The sequence below is a fragment of the Hemiscyllium ocellatum genome, chromosome 7 (genome assembly GCF_020745735.1).
Source record: "Hemiscyllium ocellatum isolate sHemOce1 chromosome 7, sHemOce1.pat.X.cur, whole genome shotgun sequence".
Classification (NCBI taxonomy): domain Eukaryota; kingdom Metazoa; phylum Chordata; class Chondrichthyes; order Orectolobiformes; family Hemiscylliidae; genus Hemiscyllium; species Hemiscyllium ocellatum.
Genome location: NC_083407.1, coordinates 58,907,964 through 58,926,555, shown reverse-complemented (window position 1 = coordinate 58,926,555; position 18,592 = coordinate 58,907,964). Strand labels below are relative to the sequence as shown.

The following is an 18,592-nucleotide window of genomic DNA, read 5'->3' as shown; positions in this document are numbered from 1 at the left end:
CTAATCGCATTATAATTGCCCTTCCCCCATCTATAACTCTTGCCCTATGGCATGTACCTATCCCTTTCCATCACTAAACTAAATGTAACCAAATTATGGCCACTCTCTCCAAAGTGCTCACCTACCACTAAACCAAACACCTGGCCTGGTACATTACCAAGCACCAGATCCAGTGTGGCCTTCCCTCTTGTCAGCCCTTCGACATACTGTGTCAGGAAACCCTCCTGTACACATTGGAAAAAAACTGACGTCCTAGAATTACAGCATTTCCAGTCAATGTTGGGAAAGTTAAAGTACCCCATAATGACCACCCTATTCCTTTCACTCCTATCCAGAATCGTTTTGCTGATCCTCTCCTCCACACCCCTGGAACTTTGCGGAGGCCTATAAAAAACTCCTAGCAGTGTTACCTCTCCTCTCTTGTTTCTAACCTCAGCCCATACCACCTCAGTAGATGAGTCCTCGTCAAAAGTTCTTTCAGCACCATTATACTGTCCTTTACTAACAAGGCCACACCTCCCCACTTAATGAAAGATCTAAACCCTGGAACCTACATCGAAGTCTCAGGTATCCATCCATTTTGCAAGCTCACCTACCTTATTTCAGATACTTCTGGCATTGAAGTAGACACGCTTCAACCAGTTTGCTGTCTGCCAGTACATTCCTGTGACCCTGAAATCCTGTCCCTGTCCTTCTTACTCTCATCCTCCAGTGCACTGCAACAACACCTCAGGTCTCCAACCCCTTGCTGAACAAGTTTAAACCCAACTGAATAGTACCAGCAAATTTCCCACCCAGGAAATTAGTACCCCTCTGGTTCAAGTGAAGACCGTCCTGTTTGTAGACATCCCACCTTTGCCAGAATGAGCCCCAATTATCCAAGAACCTGAAACCCTCCCTCTTGCACCATTCCTGCAGCCACATGTTCACCTGCTATCTCTCCCTATTCCTTGCCTCGCTATCACGTGGCACAGGTAACAAACCAAAGATAACAACTCTGTTTGTTCCAGCTCTCAGCTTCCACCTTGGCTGCCTGAAATCCTGCCTTACATCCCTATCCCTCTTTCTACCTCTGTCGTTGGTACCTATGTGGACCATGAGTTGAGTCTGGTCACCCTCTCCCTTCACGACTCCAAAGACACGATCCGAGACATCACAGACCCTAGTACCTGGGAGGCAACACACCAACTGTGCTCGTTCGTTCCCAACAAGCCTTCTATCTGACTCTCCAACGACTGATTCCCCACTGACTAACACTCTCCTCCTTTCCCTCTTTCCCTTCTGCACAATAGAGACGGACTCTGTGCCAGAGACCTGCACCCCACTGCATACCCCTGGTAAGTCATCCCCCACAATAGTATCCAAAACAGTATACTTTTTTTTAGAGGATCGACCACACACTGAACTGAACTTTTGAAAGCTGATTAGAGGCAGATGTTCGCAGGTAAAGGGACGGCTGGAAAATGTGATGCCTTCAGAAATGAGGTAACAAGAATCCAGAGAAAGTATATTCCTATCAGGGTGAAAGGAAAGGCTGGTAGGTATAGGGAATGCTGGATGACTAAAGAAATTGAGGGTTTGGTTAAGAAAAAGAAGGCAGCATATGTCAGATTTGGACACGCTAGATCGAGTGAATCCTTAGAAGAATATAAAGAAAGCAGGAGTATATTTAAGAGGGAAATTAGGAGGGCAAAACGGGGACATGAGATAGCTTTGGTAAATAGAATTAAGGAGAATCCAAAGGATTTTACAAATATATTAAGGACAAAAGGGTAACTAAGGAGAGAATAGGGCCCTTCAAAGATTAGCAAGGCGGCCTTTGTATGGAGCCACTGAAAATGGGGGAGATATTAAATGAATATTTTGCATCAGTATTTACTGTGGAAAAGGATATGGAAGATATAGACTGTAGGGAAATAGATGATGACATCTTGCAAAATGTCCATATTACAGAGGAGGAAGTGCTGGATGTCTTGAAACGGTTAAAGGTGGATAAATCACCAGGAACTGATCAGGTGTACCCGAGAACTCTATGCGAAGCTAGAGAGGTGATTGCTGGACCTCTTGCTGAGATATTTGTATCATCAATAATCACAGGTGAGGTGCCGGAAGACTGGAGGTTGGCAAACATGATGTCACTGTTTAAGAAGGGTGGTAAGGACAAACCAGGGAACTATAGACTGGTGAGCCTGACCTCGGTGGTGGGCAAGTTGTTGGAGGGAATCCTGAAGGACAGGATGTACATGTATTTGGAAAGGCAAGGACTGATTCGGGATAGTCAATATGGCTTTGTGCGTGGGAAATCATGTCTCACAAACTTGATTGAGATTTTTTGAAGAAGTAACAAAGAAGATTGATGAGGGAAGATCAGTAGATGTGATCTATGTAGACTTCAGTAAAGCGTTCGACAAGGTTCCCCATGGGAGACTGATTAGCAAGGTTAGATCTCATAGAATACAGGGAGAACTAGCCATTTGGATAAAGAACTGGCTCAAAGGTAGAAGACAGAGGGTGGTGGTGGAGAATTGTTTTTCAGACTGGAGGTCTGTGACCAGTGGAGTACCACAAGGACCTGTGCTGCGCCCTCTACGTTTTGTCATTTACATAAATGATTTGGATGAGAGCATAAGAGGTACAATTAGTAAGTTTGCAGATGACACCAAAATTGGAGGTGTAATGGACAGCGAAGAGAGTTACCTCAGATTACAAGAGGATCTTGACCAGATGGGCCAATGGACTGAGAAGTGGCAGATGGAGTTTAATTCAGATAAATGCGAGGTGCTGCATTTTGGGAAAGCAAATCTTAGCAGGACTTATACACTTAATGGTAAGGTTCTCAGGAGTGTTGCTGAACAAAGAGACCTTGGAGTGCAGGTTCATAGCTCCTTGAAAGTCGCAGGTAGATAGGATAGTGAAGAAGGCATTTGGTATGCTTTCCCTTATTGGTCAGAGTATTGAGTGCAGGTGTTGGGAGGTCATGTTGCAGCAGTACAGGTCATTGGTTAGGCCAGTGTTGGAATATTGCGTGCAATTCTGGTCTCCTTCTTATCAGAAAGTTTTTGTGAAACTTGGAAGGGTTCAGAAAAGATTTACAAGAATGTTGCCAGGGTTGGAGGATCTGAGCTACAGGGAGAGGCTGAACAGGCTGGGGCTGTTTTCCCTGGAGCATCGGAGGCTGAGGGGAGACCTTATAGAGGTTTACAAAATCATGAGAGGCATAGAGTCATAGTGATGTACAGCATGGAAACAGACCCTTCGGTCCAACCCATCCATGCCGACCAGATATCCCAAACCAATCTAGTCCCACTTGCCAGCACCCAGCCCATATCCCTCCAAACGCTTCCTATTCATTTACCCATCCAAATGCCTCTTAAATGTTGCAATTGTACCAGCGTCCACCAGATCCTCTGGCAGCTCATTCCATACACGTACCACCCTCTGCATGAAAAGGCTGCTTCTTAGGTGTCTTTTATATAGGATAAATAGACAAAGTCTTTTCCCTGGTGTCAGGGAGTCCAGAACTGGAAGGCATAGGTTTAGGGTGAGAGGGGAAAGATAGAAAAGAGACCTAAGGGGAAACTTTTTCATGCAGAGGGTGGTACGTGTATGGAATGAGTTGCCAGAGGATCTGGTGGACCCTGGTACAGTTGCAACATTTAAGAGGCATTTGGATGGGTATATGAATAGGAAGGGTTTGGAGGGATACAGGCTGGGTGCTGGCAGGTAGGACTAGATTGGGTTGGGATATCTGGTCGGTGTGAATGGGTTGGACCGAAGGGTGTGCTTCCATGCTGTACATCTCTATGACTCAATGACACTGACTGTTTTTGTTCTCCTTCGAACAGTTCCCAGCTTTCTTCATGCCTAAGAGTAACTGCTTCCCTGTAGAAGAATTGTGCAAGAATCTCAGTTTCTTTTAAAAATAAACTTAATCCCCTAATTAGCAGATCAACCATAAATAAACACAGTCCACTAATAAAACTCTGAAAATCCAAAACTCCAAACCAAAAGGGGCAAAACAAGCAAGAGTGCTAGTTCAATGCACATCAGCCCCCACAGCACATACCTATTCTAAAAAGTCTCATTGTATTGGTGGACAGTATGAAGAAACCAGTTCATTTTTATTATTTTAGAATCCATCACTAAATATTCAGGATAACTAATTATCAAATAACAATCACTGCCCAACAGGAACTGTATCTCAATAATATAAAAAAAACAAAGCCAGGAGGAAAACAGGAAGGGAACGAAATCAAGATGAAATTAATGGCGAAATCATATACCTTAGCCCCACAGAGCCTACTTCTCTCAAAAAGCTTCAAGGATCCTGGTAGACACTGTTTGCTCCATCTTCAAGGACACCTGGGTATGACTGTATCCTCCACTGCCCAGTGCTAGACCTGTTGATGGCTACTTTAATCAGACTGAGCACCCAGCTCTTATTTTCTGTGTGGCCCACTACCAGGTTAACTAATTATATCAACTCAACAGTGACGATTAACCAGCTCCACTGGCCTGAAGCAGGTTAGATTTGGACCCAGACCTCTGGCTCACAGGTATGTACTCATTTGCTGTACTACAAAGTTTCTTCCCCCACTTAAATCTAGAGTTCAAATATATGAATATTTAATTTTAACTATTAATGACAATTAGGGGTTGGCAAATGTGCTCTGCTCGCAAGAATGCATATCCCCCTAAACCTTATGGTCATTAAGCAGCAGTAGCTCCTTGGAAATCTTATGATTTGATGTCTTTGTGTAAAATTGTTAGAATTTCCTATATCATTGTTTTTCTGAATAAAGAACTTCTAATGCTTTGAGCATTTTCTACAAGTTCTAGAGTTGAATCCACATTTTAACAAACTGGTGAAATTTTTATTGCATTCATGTTGTGATCAAGATCACTGAAGAATGTTCCTTTAAACCTCTTAATTAGCAATTGAAACATGAAACATAACTGTTTTAAGGGAAATGTACCTGTCTCATTCCCTCTCCTAAAGTGGGCAAAAAAAGGTCAATTTTGCTGCTAAATCTTTGTGAAATAGATTTGAATGTGCTGGATAACTTGATCAACTTGAACTTTAAATGCTAATGCACAGAATGTGTTTCAGAAAGGGACTGTGTTTCCATCTGTTGAAAGCTGGTGGTATTGCAGACTCAAGGTATACATTTTCAATTTAATAATAACATCACGATGTGAATATGCTCAGTCCAGCATACACAGTGCATTGTTGTCCAGTAAGATTTTAATGCCTGCCAAACTAATGGTGATAAAGTCACTGTATTTACCACATGATACAAAAGATGTGTAATATCAATGAAATAGGAACAAAGGAACCCTATTTTGCCATTCAATGAGATCATGGCTGATCTGTGACCTAACTCCATATGCCTGCTGAGGGCCCATATCTCCTGATATTCTTAATAAAAATGTCTGTTTCAGATTTATATTTATCAATTGAATCGGCATTGACTGATGTTTGAGGAAGAGAATTCTAAATTTCCCCTACTCTTTGTGCGTAGAGGTGTTTTCTAACATCTCTCCTGAATGGTCTGGCCCTAATTCTTAGACTATGCCCCCTAGTTCTAGAATCTTCAACCAGTGGGAAAAGTTTATCGATCCTGATTTTCCCTGTTAGTATCCTGAAGACTTCAAATAGGTCACGTCTTAGCCTTCTAAGTTCTAGAGACTAAAGGCCTAATTTATTTAATCTCTCCTCATAATGTAACCCTTGAAGTCTGGAATGATTCCAGACTTGAACCCCCATTGAACTCACTCCAGTGCCAAAACATCCTTCTAAATGTGTGATACCTCGATCTGTTCACAGTGTTGTGAGAGTCCAATCTTGGGTTTTATATAGCTGCAGCATAATATCTGCATTCCCACACTGCCCTTTAGAACGAAGCTGCAAATGTGTTGCTGGTCAAAGCACAGCAGGTTAGGCAGCATCTCAGGAATAGAGAATTCGACGTTTCGAGCATAAGCCCTTCATCAGGAATCCCCTGATGAAGGGCTTATGCTCGAAACATCGAATTCTCTATTCCTGAGATGCTGCCTAACCTGCTGTGCTTTGACCAGCAACACATTTGCAGCTTTAGAACGAAGGCCTGCATTCCATTATAAACTATTTTCTGCACCTGTAAATGCACAATCTTTTAAAAATAGGTTTGAGGTATTTTTCACCAGCTAACAAGCCCAGACCAATCTCTGCCAGAACCAAGAGAGTAACTCCAAATCCATTTTGCAATCTCAATTATTCTTCAAAGCAGTTCAGTTGTGTACACTCACAAATAATGGTAACCTCTACTAACTGTAATATCCTGTTACCTCAGTTGGCTGGGTGCCTGTTTTATGAAGCAGAATGATGTCAATAGCATAGGTTCAATTCCTGTATTTTTTAAGGTTATCATGAAGGTCCTGTCCTTTGAATCTTGCCTGTGGCATGGTGACCTTAGGTTAAACTCACCTTCAGTTGTCTGTCTCTAAGAAACTCAGTATGCATGGCTTTATAAAATGGGAGCATCAATTCATCAGAAGTCTGTAGTTGCTTCACCCACGTGGCAATTAGAATGTACAACATAGAGCATTACAGCGCAGTACAGGCCCTTTGGCCCTCAATGTTGCACAGACCTGTGGAACCAATCTGAAGTTCATCTACCTACACTATTCCATTCTCATCCATATGCCCTATCCAGTGACCATTTAAATGCCCTTAAAGTTGTTGAGGAGAAAGTGAGGACTGCAGATGCTGGAGATCAGAACTGAAAATGTGTTGCTGGAAAAGCGCAGCAGGTCAGGAAAGAAGGGCTCATGCCCGAAACGTTGATTCTCCTGCTCCTTGGATGCTGCCTGACCTGCTGCGCTTTTCCAGCAACACATTTTCAGCTTAAAGTTGTTGAGTCTACTACTGTTGCAGGCAGTGCATTCCATGCCCCTGCTACTCTCTGAATAAAGAAACTACCTCTGACATCTGTCCGAAATTTGTCACTCCTCAATTTAAGGCTATGTCCCCCCGTGCTAGCTAACACCATCTGAGGAAAAAGGCTCTTGCTGTCCACTCTATCTAATCCTCTGATTACCTATCTATTTCAATAAAGTCACCTCTCAACCTTTTTCTCTCCAACAAAAATAGACTCAAGTCCCTCAGCCTTTCATCGTAAGACCTTCCCTCCATACCAGGCAACATCCTAGTAAATCTCCTTTGAACTCTTTCCAAAGTTTCTACATCCTTCCTATAATGCATTGACCAGAACTGTATGCAGTACTCCAAATGTGGCCGCACCAAAGTTTTGTACAGCTGCAGCATGATCTCATGGTTCCAAAACTCAATCCCTCTACCAACAAAAGCTAACACACTGTATGCCTTCTTAACAACCCTATCAAACTGGGTGGCAACCTTCCAACGATCTATGTACCTGGACACAGAGATCTCCCTGCTCATCTACATTACCAAGAATTAGCCCAGTACTCTGCATTCCTGTTATTCCTTCCAAAATGAATCACCTCATACTTTTCTGCATTAAAGTCCATTTGCCACCTCTCAGCCCAGCTCTGCAGCTTATCTATGTCGCTCTGTAAACTACAACATCCTTCTTCACTATCCACAACTCAACTGGCCTTAGTGTCATCCGTAAATTTACTTACCCAACCTTCCATGCCCTCATCCAGGTCATTTATAAAAATGACAAACAACAGTGGACCCAAAACAGATCCTTGCTGTACTCCACTAGAAACTGAGCTCCAGGATAAATATTTCCCATCAACCACCACCCTCTGTCTTCTTTCAGCTAGCCAATTTCTGATCCAAACCACTAAATCACTCTTAATCCCATGCCTCCATATGTTGTGCAATAGCCTACCATGGGCAAACTTATCAAATGCCTTACTGAAATCCATATTAGCCACATCAACTGCTGGACCCTCATCCAACTGTTTGGTCACCTTCTCAAAGAACTCAATAAGGTTTGTGAAGCATGACCTACCCTTTACAAAACCATGTTAGCTATCCCTAATCAACTCATTCCTTTATGGATGATTACAAATCCTATTCCTTATAACCCTTTCCAACACTTTACCCACAACCGAAGTAAGGCTCACAGGTCTATAATTTCCAGTGTTGTCTCTACTCCCCTTCTTGAACAAGAGAACAGCATTTGCTATCCTCCAGTCTTCTGGCACTATTTCTGTAGACAATGATGACATAAAGATCAAAGCCAAAGGCTCAGCAATCTCCTTCCTGGCTTCCCAGAGAATCCTGACATTAAGCCCATCGGGTCCAGGGGACCTATCTATTTCAACCCTCCCAGAATTGCTAATACCTCCTACATATGCACCTCAATCCCATCTGGTCTAGTAGCCTGTATCTCAGTATTCTCCTTGACCACATTGTCTATTTCTAGTGTGAATACTGATGAAAAGTATAATTTAGCACTTCCCCTATCACCTCTGATTCCATGCACAACGTCCCACTACTGTGCTTGATTGGCCCTAATCTTACTCTCGTCATTCTTTTATTCCTGATATACCTATAGAAAGCCTTAGGATTTTCCGTGATCCTATCTGCCAAAGACTTCTCATGTCCCTTCCTGGCTCTTCTTAGCTCTCTCATTAGGTCTTTTCTGGCTAACTTGTAACTCTCAAGCATCCTAGCTGAGCCATCATATCTCATCCTAACATAAGCCTTCTTCCTCCTCTTGACAAGAGAGTCAACTTCTTTATTAACTACAGCTCCCACGCTTGACAACATCCTCCCTGCCTGACCGGTACATACTATCAAGGACCTGCAGTGGCTGGTCCTTGAATAAGCTCCACATTTCAAATGTGCCCATCCCCTGCAGTTTCCTTCCCCATCCTATGCATCCTAAATCTTGCCAAATTGCATTGTATTTGCGTTTCCCACAGCTATAACTTTGGCCCTACAATATGTACCTATCCCTTTCCATCACAAAGTAAATATAACCAAATTGTGGTCACTATCACCAAAGTGCTTACCTACCTCCAAATCTAACACCTGTCCGGGTTCATTACCCAATACCAAATCTAATAGACAATAGACAATAGGTGCAGGAGTAGGTCATTCTGCCCTTTGAGCCTGCCCCACCATTCAATATGATCATGACTGATCATTCTCAATCAGTATCCTGTTCCTGCCTTATCTCCTTGACAGCTCTATCCAACTCTTTCTTAAATGAATCTAGAGACTGGGCCTCCACTGCCCTCTGGGGCAGAGCATTCCACACAGCCACCACTCTCTGGGTGAAGAAGTTTCTCCTCATCTCTATCCTAAATGGTCTAGCCCGTATTTTTAAGCAGTGTCCTCTGGTTCGGCACTCACCCATCAGCGGAAACATGTTTCCTGCCTCCAGAGTGTCCAATCCTTTAATAATCTTTTATGTCTCAATTAGAACCCCTCTCAGTCTTCTAAAGTCAAGGGTATACAAGCCCAGTCTTTCAGTGAAGGTAATCCTGCCATTCCAGGAACACAACACAAGAAATTGTTTTGAAGTGTGTCTACTTCAATGCCAGGAGCATCCAGAATAAGGTGGGTGAACTTGTAGCATGGGTTGGTACCTGGGATTTCAATGTTGTGGCCATTGCCCCTTATTGGCTTGTCTACAGACTGTGTCAGGAAACCCTCCTGTACTCATTGGACAAAAACTGACTCATCTAAAGTATTTGAACTATAGTATTCCCAGTCAATATTTGGAAAGTTAAAGTCCCCCATACTCTGTCACTCTCGCTCCTATCGAGGATCATCTTTGCTATCCTATCCTCTACATCTCTGGAACTATTTGGAGGCTGATTGAAAACTCCCAACAGGGTAACCTCTCCTTTCTTTTTCTAATCTCAGCCCATACTACCTCAGTAGACAAGTCCTCAAACATCCTTTCTATAACCGTAATACTGTCTTTGACTAATAGTGTTACTCCACCCCCTCTTTTACCATTTTCTCTGTCCTTACTGAAACAACTAAATCCCAGAACCTGCAATAACCTGCTCTACCCATGTCTCTGAAATGGCCACAACATTGAAATCCCAGGTACCAACCCATGCTACAAGTTCACCCACCTTATTCCGGATGCTCCTTGCATTGAAGTAGACACACTTCAAACCAATTTCTTGCTTGCTGGTGCTTTCTTGCAATCTTGAAATCTTAGTTCTGACTTCATTATTCTCAACCTCCCATGTTCTCAAACTATAATTTAAGTTCCCATCCCCTTGCTGAATTAGTTTAAAGCTTCCTGAAGAGCATTAGCAAATGTTCTTCCCCCTGCCCAGGATATTGTTATACCCCTCCGGTTCAGGTGAAGACCATCCTGTTTGTAGAGGTTCCACCTACCCCAGGAAGAGCTCCAATTATCCAGGAATCTGAAACCCTCCCTCCTGCACCATCCCTGTAGCCACATGCTCAACCCTCTCTCTCCCTATTCATCGCTTCGCGAGCACGTGGCATGGGCAACAAACCAGAGACAACGACTCTCTTTTTTTCTTGCTCTAAGCTTCCACCCTAGCTCCCTGAATTTCTTCCTTAAGTCCTCACGTCTTTTCCTACCTATGTCGTTGGTGTCCATGTGTACCATGAGTTGGGGCTGCTCCCCCTCCCCCTCAAGGATCCCCAAAACATGATCAGAGACATCATGAACCCTGGCACCTGGAAGGCAACACACCAACTGTGAGTCTTTCTCGTTCTCCCAGAACTTCCTACCTGTCCCGCTAACTGTGGAGTCCCCAATGACTAATGCTCTGCTCCTCTTCCCTCTTCTCTTCTGAGAAATAGGGACAGATTCTGTGCCAGAGCCCTGTACCTCACTGCTTACCCCTGGTAAGTCATCCCCCCCACCCCCCACCCCCCCCCAACAGTATCCAAAATGGTATACTTGTTGTTGAGGGGAATGGCCAGAGGGGATCCCTGTACTGTCTGCCAGTTCCCTTTCCCTCCTGTGATGGTTAACCCATCTACTTCTTCCTTTACCTGAGGTGTGATTACCACTCTGTAACTCTTCTCAATAACCTCCTTTGCTTCGCAAATGATCTAAAGTTCATCCAATTCAGCTCCAGTCCCTTAAGGTGATTTTCAAGGATCTGCAGTTGGGTGCACTTCCCAGTTTCAGTCAGCAGGGACACTACTGGTGACCCTTACCTCCCTCTTTCTGCAGGAGGATCATTCAACTGCCCTAATCTCCATTCCCACTATTCTAAATTCCCAATGAGACCACTGAAAAACTAAAAAAGAATTAAAAATCACACAACACCAGGTTATAGTCCAACAGGTTTAATTGGAAGCACTAGCTTTCAGAGCGCTGCTCCTTCATCAAGTGGTTTCCACCTGATGAAGGAGCAGCGCTCCGAAAGCTACTGCTTCCAATTAAACCTGTTGGACTATAACCCGGTGTTGTGTGATTTTTAACTTTGTACACCCCAGTCCAACACTGGCATCTCCATATCATACAAGAAAAACTAGCCACCTTACCAATCCGATGCACAGAAGCTTTTGACTTTTTTGGTTAGGGGGGAGGATGGGTGGGAGACACTACCCGAGTAGTGTTTCGGGGAAAGCAACCACCCAAATATAAAGCCTCACTCACCTAGCAGCCCCATATCCGCTCCTGCTCAGTGTACATTCTGCCTGTACAGAAGGTAATCTTTTATATCTCTAATAGCTTTTAAAATTTACCTTCCCGTTGGGCCTCTGTCACTCTTCCCATTCTAACTGCCACTGATAAAATAAGAATGCTGAAGTGATGAGCATATTGAATAATATATGTTGTGGATGGGATAGTGTCTCTTAGAGTGTTGGATTGATGCAACTGATAGGTGTTGGTGGAGGAGTACTTTTATCCTTACTGCTTGGGTACAATAGGAACTCTCTGACTTCATTTTCCTAATAATACATGTACCAGGTAATGGAGTCAATTACTTTTGACCCTGTAAACATCGGTCACAGGATTTGGTCCCAGGAATTTTGAATAATTTAGCTTCTTTTGTCCATGTTGAGCAGTTAAGAATTCAGTCTACTTTTTGGCAATGCTATATTTAGTAATGAACTGTCATACCTATCTGCCAGATGACAAGCAATTTATTTTGTAATCACAAGATAACCTTAATAGTTTGAACCAATATGCCATTAATGAATATGTCATTACATTGACTTATGGTGTTATTTAAATAAGCTTGATAAAACTTGACATTCATTTAAACTAGAAATCCCAGGACTATAATGTTCAAGCTGTTGCTTGTAGCCTTCATATCATCTGTTTTATAGCTGCTCTAAATTGAAGACCATTGTACCCTGTAAAGCTGTAATTCATGAGCAAATTAGGAGTTTGTATTTAGATTAAAATAGATGGTGGCTGGTGACTCATCACAATAATATGTAATAACACTACTTTCATGTATATTTTTCTAAGTCATTAGTATTTTTGAATTGCAACACCTTAAGGTCCTAACTTTCTTTCTCTGCAAACCTGTCTAATTTGATTTGAATTATTACTGTTGTGTGTGAAAAGTGTTGTCTTATGTGCTTTACAGGCAAGTGCAAGTGCATCAGGGTAACAGAACAGAGTACAGGATACAATGTTACAGCTGCCCAGAAGCTGCAAAGAGAGATGAGCTTTAACAGGTCCCTTCAAAAGTCTAATAACAGCAGGGAAGAAGCTAATCTTGAATCTGTTCATATGTGTATATAAGCTTTTATATCTTCTGCCCAATGGAAGGTAACAGAAAAGAGTATAATTGGAGCGAGTCTTTGATTATGTTAGTTGTTTTCCAAATGCAGTGGAAAATGTAGGCGGAGTCAATGGAAGGAAGGCTGGTTTTTGTGAAGGACGGGGCTGTGTTCACAACTCTCTGTAGTTTCTTTCGGTCTGGGGAAGAGCAGTTGACATACCACACTGTGATGCGTTCAGATTGGATATTTTCTATGGTGCATCTTTAAAAATTTATAAGTGTCTTTGTGGGCATGCCAAGTTTCCTTAGCATCCTAGGATAGTAGAGGAGTTGTCAAACATCCTCTATTGTCACTTACTCCATTGTAGAAGTACAGTGAAAAGCTTTTACAATGTCTGCCTCTTATGGTGCCATCTTAGGTACAAGTACCTTGGTACAAATCTCGGATACAAAAGAGGAATGGAAAGTAAATGCATTACTTTACAGAGTTTAAGAAATAAGTTAGAAATAAGACATTGTTAAAGGATTGGTATTACAGTCAGGTAAAAGAATTCTAATAAACATGATATTGCAGCAGCTCAGCGCAGAGCCTCCACACTAGGTCTCACCGCCTGCCTGAGTGCCCAGGCCAACAGCTGCCCCCACTCTGCTTAAAGTTTCCAGTCTGCTCTGTACTGGTACTAAGCTGCTCCAGGGTAGGTTCCAGGACTGGCTCTCCCATACTGGTCTCTGCCTGGGACTCACAGCCCACGTACTGCTCCACCTGGAACCCTCAGCCTGCATGTGCTGCTGTTCCAGGATTCACCTCTGGGGCTAAGGAGAGCAAAAATGAAAAGTGAGAGAAGGAAAGAAAACAAAGAGAAGAAACAAAAAGAAAGAAAAAGAACAGGTGGAACAGCAGAGTTCTGTCACCATCTTGCTGGATCATGTCCATTGTAATGCTTTCTTGACCATTGTGTCGACGTGGGTAGACCAGGACAGATTGGTGATCATCTCTCCCAGGAACTTGACGATCTTGATTATCTCCACCTCAGCACCATAGGTGTAGAGAGGGACACGCTCTCCACTTCCTGATGTCAATGACCAGCTACTTCATTTTGCTGACACTGATGGCGAGATTGCTGTCAAACACTCAATCTTCTTCCTATACTCTGTCTTGTTATTGTTTTAGATCCAATCTACAATAGTGGTGTCGTCAGCTAACTTGAAAATGGAGAGGGTGTGGAATTTGACTACGCAGTCATGTGTGTGTATAACAAGTATAATAGGGGGCTGGGTACATAGCCTTGCGGAATACTGGTATTAAGGATTATTGTGGAGGGGATGATGTTGCCTATCCTTACTAATTGGTCTGTTGGTCAGGAAGTTGAGAGTCCAGTTAGAGCAGGGAGCAGAGATATAGGTCCTACATTTTGGAGATGAGTTTGTTTGGAAATATGGTGTTGAAGGCAAAGCTGTAGTGACCATGTTGAAGCCTGATGCACATAGTGTCAAGATGTTCCAGGGATGAGTGTAGGGTCAGAGAGATGGCATCTGCCATGACCTTGTTGCACCAGTAGATGAATTGCAAGGCATCAAGGCAATCTGGGAGGCTGCAGTTGATGTAACTTTTAACCAAACTCTCAAAATACTTCATAATTACGGATATCAGAGCCACCGTGCGGTAGTTATTGAGGCACACTGAATGATTTTTCTTTGGCACTGGGATATTGGTGTTTTTCTTGAAGCAGGTGAGGATTTCAAATCATAGTAGGAGAAAATTGAAGATGTCTGCAAATACTCCCACTAGCTGGTCCACATAGGATTTAAGTGCATAGCCTGGGCTGACCCCATCTGGACTCGTTGCTTTCTGTGGATTCACTCTTAAGAAGGCTGACCTAATGTCTGCAGTGGTGAACGAGGATGCAGGTACATCAGAGGCTTATGGAACAGGTGAAATCACTTCTCTGCCCTTCTGTTAAAGTGAGCTTAACGATTAGGTAGGGATGTACTGTTGCTCGCGTTGTTTGATTTTGCTTTTTAACCAGTTATGTCATGTAAACTTTTCCACAAATAACTGATATCCATGTGGTTAGTCTGGCTCTCAAGTTTAGTTGGTATCCCTCTTGGTGTGCCTGATGGCCTTGTGAGGGTCATACATGGATTTCCTGTATAGATCAGGGTCATCTAACTTGAACGCCTCAGACCTGGACTTCAGCAGGTGGTAGATCTCCTGGTTCATCAATGGCTTCTGGTCGGGGAATAATTGGATTAAATTATTTGTCATGTATTCATTCATACACTCATTAATGAGTCTGTGATGGTATTGGTGTACCTGTTTAGGTTGGCCACTGAGTTCTTGCATATGAATCAGTTGACCAGTCCCATGGAAGCCCTTCAGTTTCGTCCGACCAACACTGCACTACTTTGTGTACTGGGTCCTCACGCTTCAACTTCTGCTTATAAGCCGGGAGGATGAAATCAGTGTTGTGGTCTGATTTTCTAAAATGCATATGTGTTTGTGAGTTTTGAGAAGATTTGTAGCTCAGGTTTAGGTTTTGAATGTAGGTGAAAGGTTCATTTCTAGACTTTTCATTACCTTACTAGGTAACATCTTCAGTGGACCTCATGTGAAGCAATGCTGAAAATTCCTGCTTTCTATTCCTATGTTTGGGTTTCTTTTAGGTTGGTGAAGTCATTTCCTGTGGTGATATTATTTCCTGTGGTGAAGTCACTCCCTGTTCCTTTTCTCAGATGGTGGTAGATGGAGTCTAACTCGATGTGTTTCTTGATAGAGTTCTGATTGGAATGCCATGCTTCAAGGAATTCTCATGCATTTCTTTGTTTGGCTTGTCCTGGGATGAATGTATTGTCCCAGTCGAAGTGGTGTCCTTCCTCATCCATATGTGAGAATACTAGTGAGAGAGGGTCATGTCTTTTTGTTGCTAGTTGGTGTTCATGTATCCTGATGGCTAGTTTCCTGCCTGTTTGTCCAATGTAGTGTTTGTTACAGTCCTTGCATGGTAGTTTGTAAATTATGTTAGTTTTGCTCATTGAGGTGAACCTGCAGAGCAGGTAGCATGATTGGTATTTCACTGTTAAATATTCTAGATCCTGGGAGCCATGTCTGAGCACCAGGAGGTGTTAATTAGGAGGCAGACCTCACCCCCTCTTCCCTTGCTCAAGTCAACCGAGCAGTCCATTCGCTGAACTGAGAAACCCTCCGGTTATAAGGCACAGTCAGGTGTAGCAGGGGTGGGCCATGTCTCTGTGAAATAGAACACACAGAAATCCTTGAATTCTCTTTAAGTTTTAAGTTATTCCATTTTGTTCTCAATGGCTTTGACGTTTGACAGATGTATGCTGGAAGGCATGGGGGCGATTGGCTCAAAACCTCGGAGCTTCAGTCTCACCTGAAGCCCAGCATGTTTCCTGGGTTGGTAGCTGCTCCTAGTTGATCCTGGGTGTTGGTGAGGGAAGTCATCTGCTACGCGAGGTGAGTGAGTGCTCCTTACGGGGTACTGAGCATCAATCGCAGCCTTGAGCTTTCTGTAGGGTCTCAATGTTGGGTCACCCATGGGGTCAGATCACGTTCCTGAGCATATCGTACTTCAATGATCAGAGGATCCCCAGACTTTGAACTGAGTTTTAAAAGAACAGAACGTGCTCATGTGTCGTATTTTCTGACTGAGAAAGGAAACATTGGTGATTCATATTATGCAAATTTTATTTGGCACTGAGATCGAAAGGGCCAAGAGATTCAATATTAGCAGAATGTGACAATTTACAGGTTATTTTCAAGCATAAGTTTTTCAAAAGATCATTTATTTTTGCTTTGTTCTGCATTTCTACAGTAAGGCAGTTCTCCTATAACGGATTGTTGCATTCTTGTGAAATTCCACATTATAGAAAAATCACAATTTAGAAACAGCACTTAAAGTGTTGGTGATGTAATCGTGTTATAGCCAACATGCGTTTTAAAAGTTTGTGTTTTAGAAACAGTATCCACAATTTGTCAAACGTGTTACAGCGAATTCACGTTAAGGAAATACACTTTATAGCAGACCAAACTTACGTTATATTGAGAGAATTTCAGTTGTTTTGGCCTCACACTTTCATTTAAATATGAATCAATATTTATTGTTGTTTTTATTTGTAAAACCTGTAATTGTGTTTTGTCAATCTAAAGAGTATAATTTCAATGAATGCAGTTTACAGTAAATAGTCTGGTCGGTAGTTTGATGACCCATATTATATTGCAATGGCAATTTGCAGAAGGGTACATCTTCTAAATTATAAGTGACACCAGGATAGAAATTGGAATGCTTCATACCTGTTTTGCAGCTTTCAACAGGTGGAAGGCATAGCTATACAGCTGTGGGACCAATTTGCAGATATAGATCTTATTGATAAAATGTAGCCTTGGATGAATTGGGCACCTTGAAATAATGACTCTTATCAGTCCCAAAGGTCATGGCTGGTTCTCACCTTCTTCTAAAAAAAACATCCTTTAACCAGATCAAATCTGATCACTGAAGGCACTAAGTAGAAATGTTCCAATTGACTGTTTTGTTGATGAGCTACCTGGTGATGTATAGAGACAAAAAAAAAACTGCAGATGCTGGAATGCAAGATAGACAAGCAGGAGGCTGGAAGAACACAGCAAAACATTCTATCAAGTTGCTGATGTATAACAGTCTGCAGCTTGCTTGTCTAATTTAAACAAAGCTCAGCTTGATCAGGTTTATCTTTTCTGGTGCACAGATGATACTGTAGGAGTAAATATTGGAGTAAAAAATGAGGTCTGCAGATGCTGGAGATCACAGCTGAAAATGTGTTGCTGGTTAAAGCACAGCAGGTTAGGCAGCATCTCAGGAATAGGGAATTTGACATTTCGAGCATAAGCCCTTCATCAGGAATGAGAGAGAGTAGCCAAGCAGGCTAAGATAAAAGGTAGGGAGGAGGGACTTGGAGGAGGGGCGATGGAGGTGGGATAGGTGGAAGGAGGTCAAGGTGAGGGTGATAGGCCGGAGTGGGGTGGGGGCGGAGAGGTCAGTAAGGAGATTGCAGGTTAGGAGGGCGGTGCTGAGTTGAGGGAACCGACTGAGACAAGGTGGGGGGAGGGGAAATGAGGAAACTGGAGAAATCTGAATTCATACCTTGTGGTTGGAGGGTTCCCAGGCAGAAGATGAGGCGCTCCTCCTCCAGCCGTCGTGTTGTTATGTTCTGCTGGTGGAGGAGTCCAAGGACCTGCATGTCCTCGGTGGAGTGGGAGGGAGAGTTAAAGTGTTGAGCCACGGGGTGGTTGGGTTGGTTGGTCCGGGCGGCCCAGAGGTGTTCTCTGAAGCGCTCTGCAAGTAAGCGGCCTGTCTCCCCAATATAGAGGAGGCCACATCGGGTGCAGCGGATGCAATAGATTGGCCCACTTGACTTGCTAGCAGCAGTTTTTCAGTCATTGTTGGGAAAGGTGATGGGGATTGATTGTAATGCAATGTTATGGAGCTCTGTCATTTTTTACCTGGAGCTCCAGATGATTTGAAAACAAAATTAAAACTTACCTTTTCAAAAATAGCTGCTTCTGAGACTACATCCATGCCAGACAAATGTTCTTGTCACAGTATTTATATGGTTAGTTCAGTTCCAGGTTAATGGTACTTCCCAGAATATTGACAATTGGGGACTCAGGAATGGTATTAGTCACATGAGCTCACTTCACTCGATGTCTTAGCTGAGAAATTGACCAGGAGGTTTTCTTCTACCAACCACTGCAAATGTTCCTTCACTGGTCACTGGATATTGAGATTCCTATAGATCCAAACACTGTAAGACATGCCTTATTATCAACTTTGTAAATTGCTTCTGAGTCATTTTCCATGCCTACATTCTTGATGTTGAAGTAGGGTGTGTCAAAGTCAACTTACAGAAAATGGCAACCCTGATCAGATGA

At 42.9% G+C, this 18,592-nt stretch overlaps 1 protein-coding gene across 2 annotated transcripts in view; it reads left to right on the top strand.

Annotated features, from left to right (window-relative positions):
* Positions 1 to 18,592, top strand: part of galnt13 (UDP-N-acetyl-alpha-D-galactosamine:polypeptide N-acetylgalactosaminyltransferase 13) — a 369,837-nt gene that overhangs the window by 297,885 nt on the left and 53,360 nt on the right. The gene's annotated exons all lie outside the window — the stretch shown is intronic.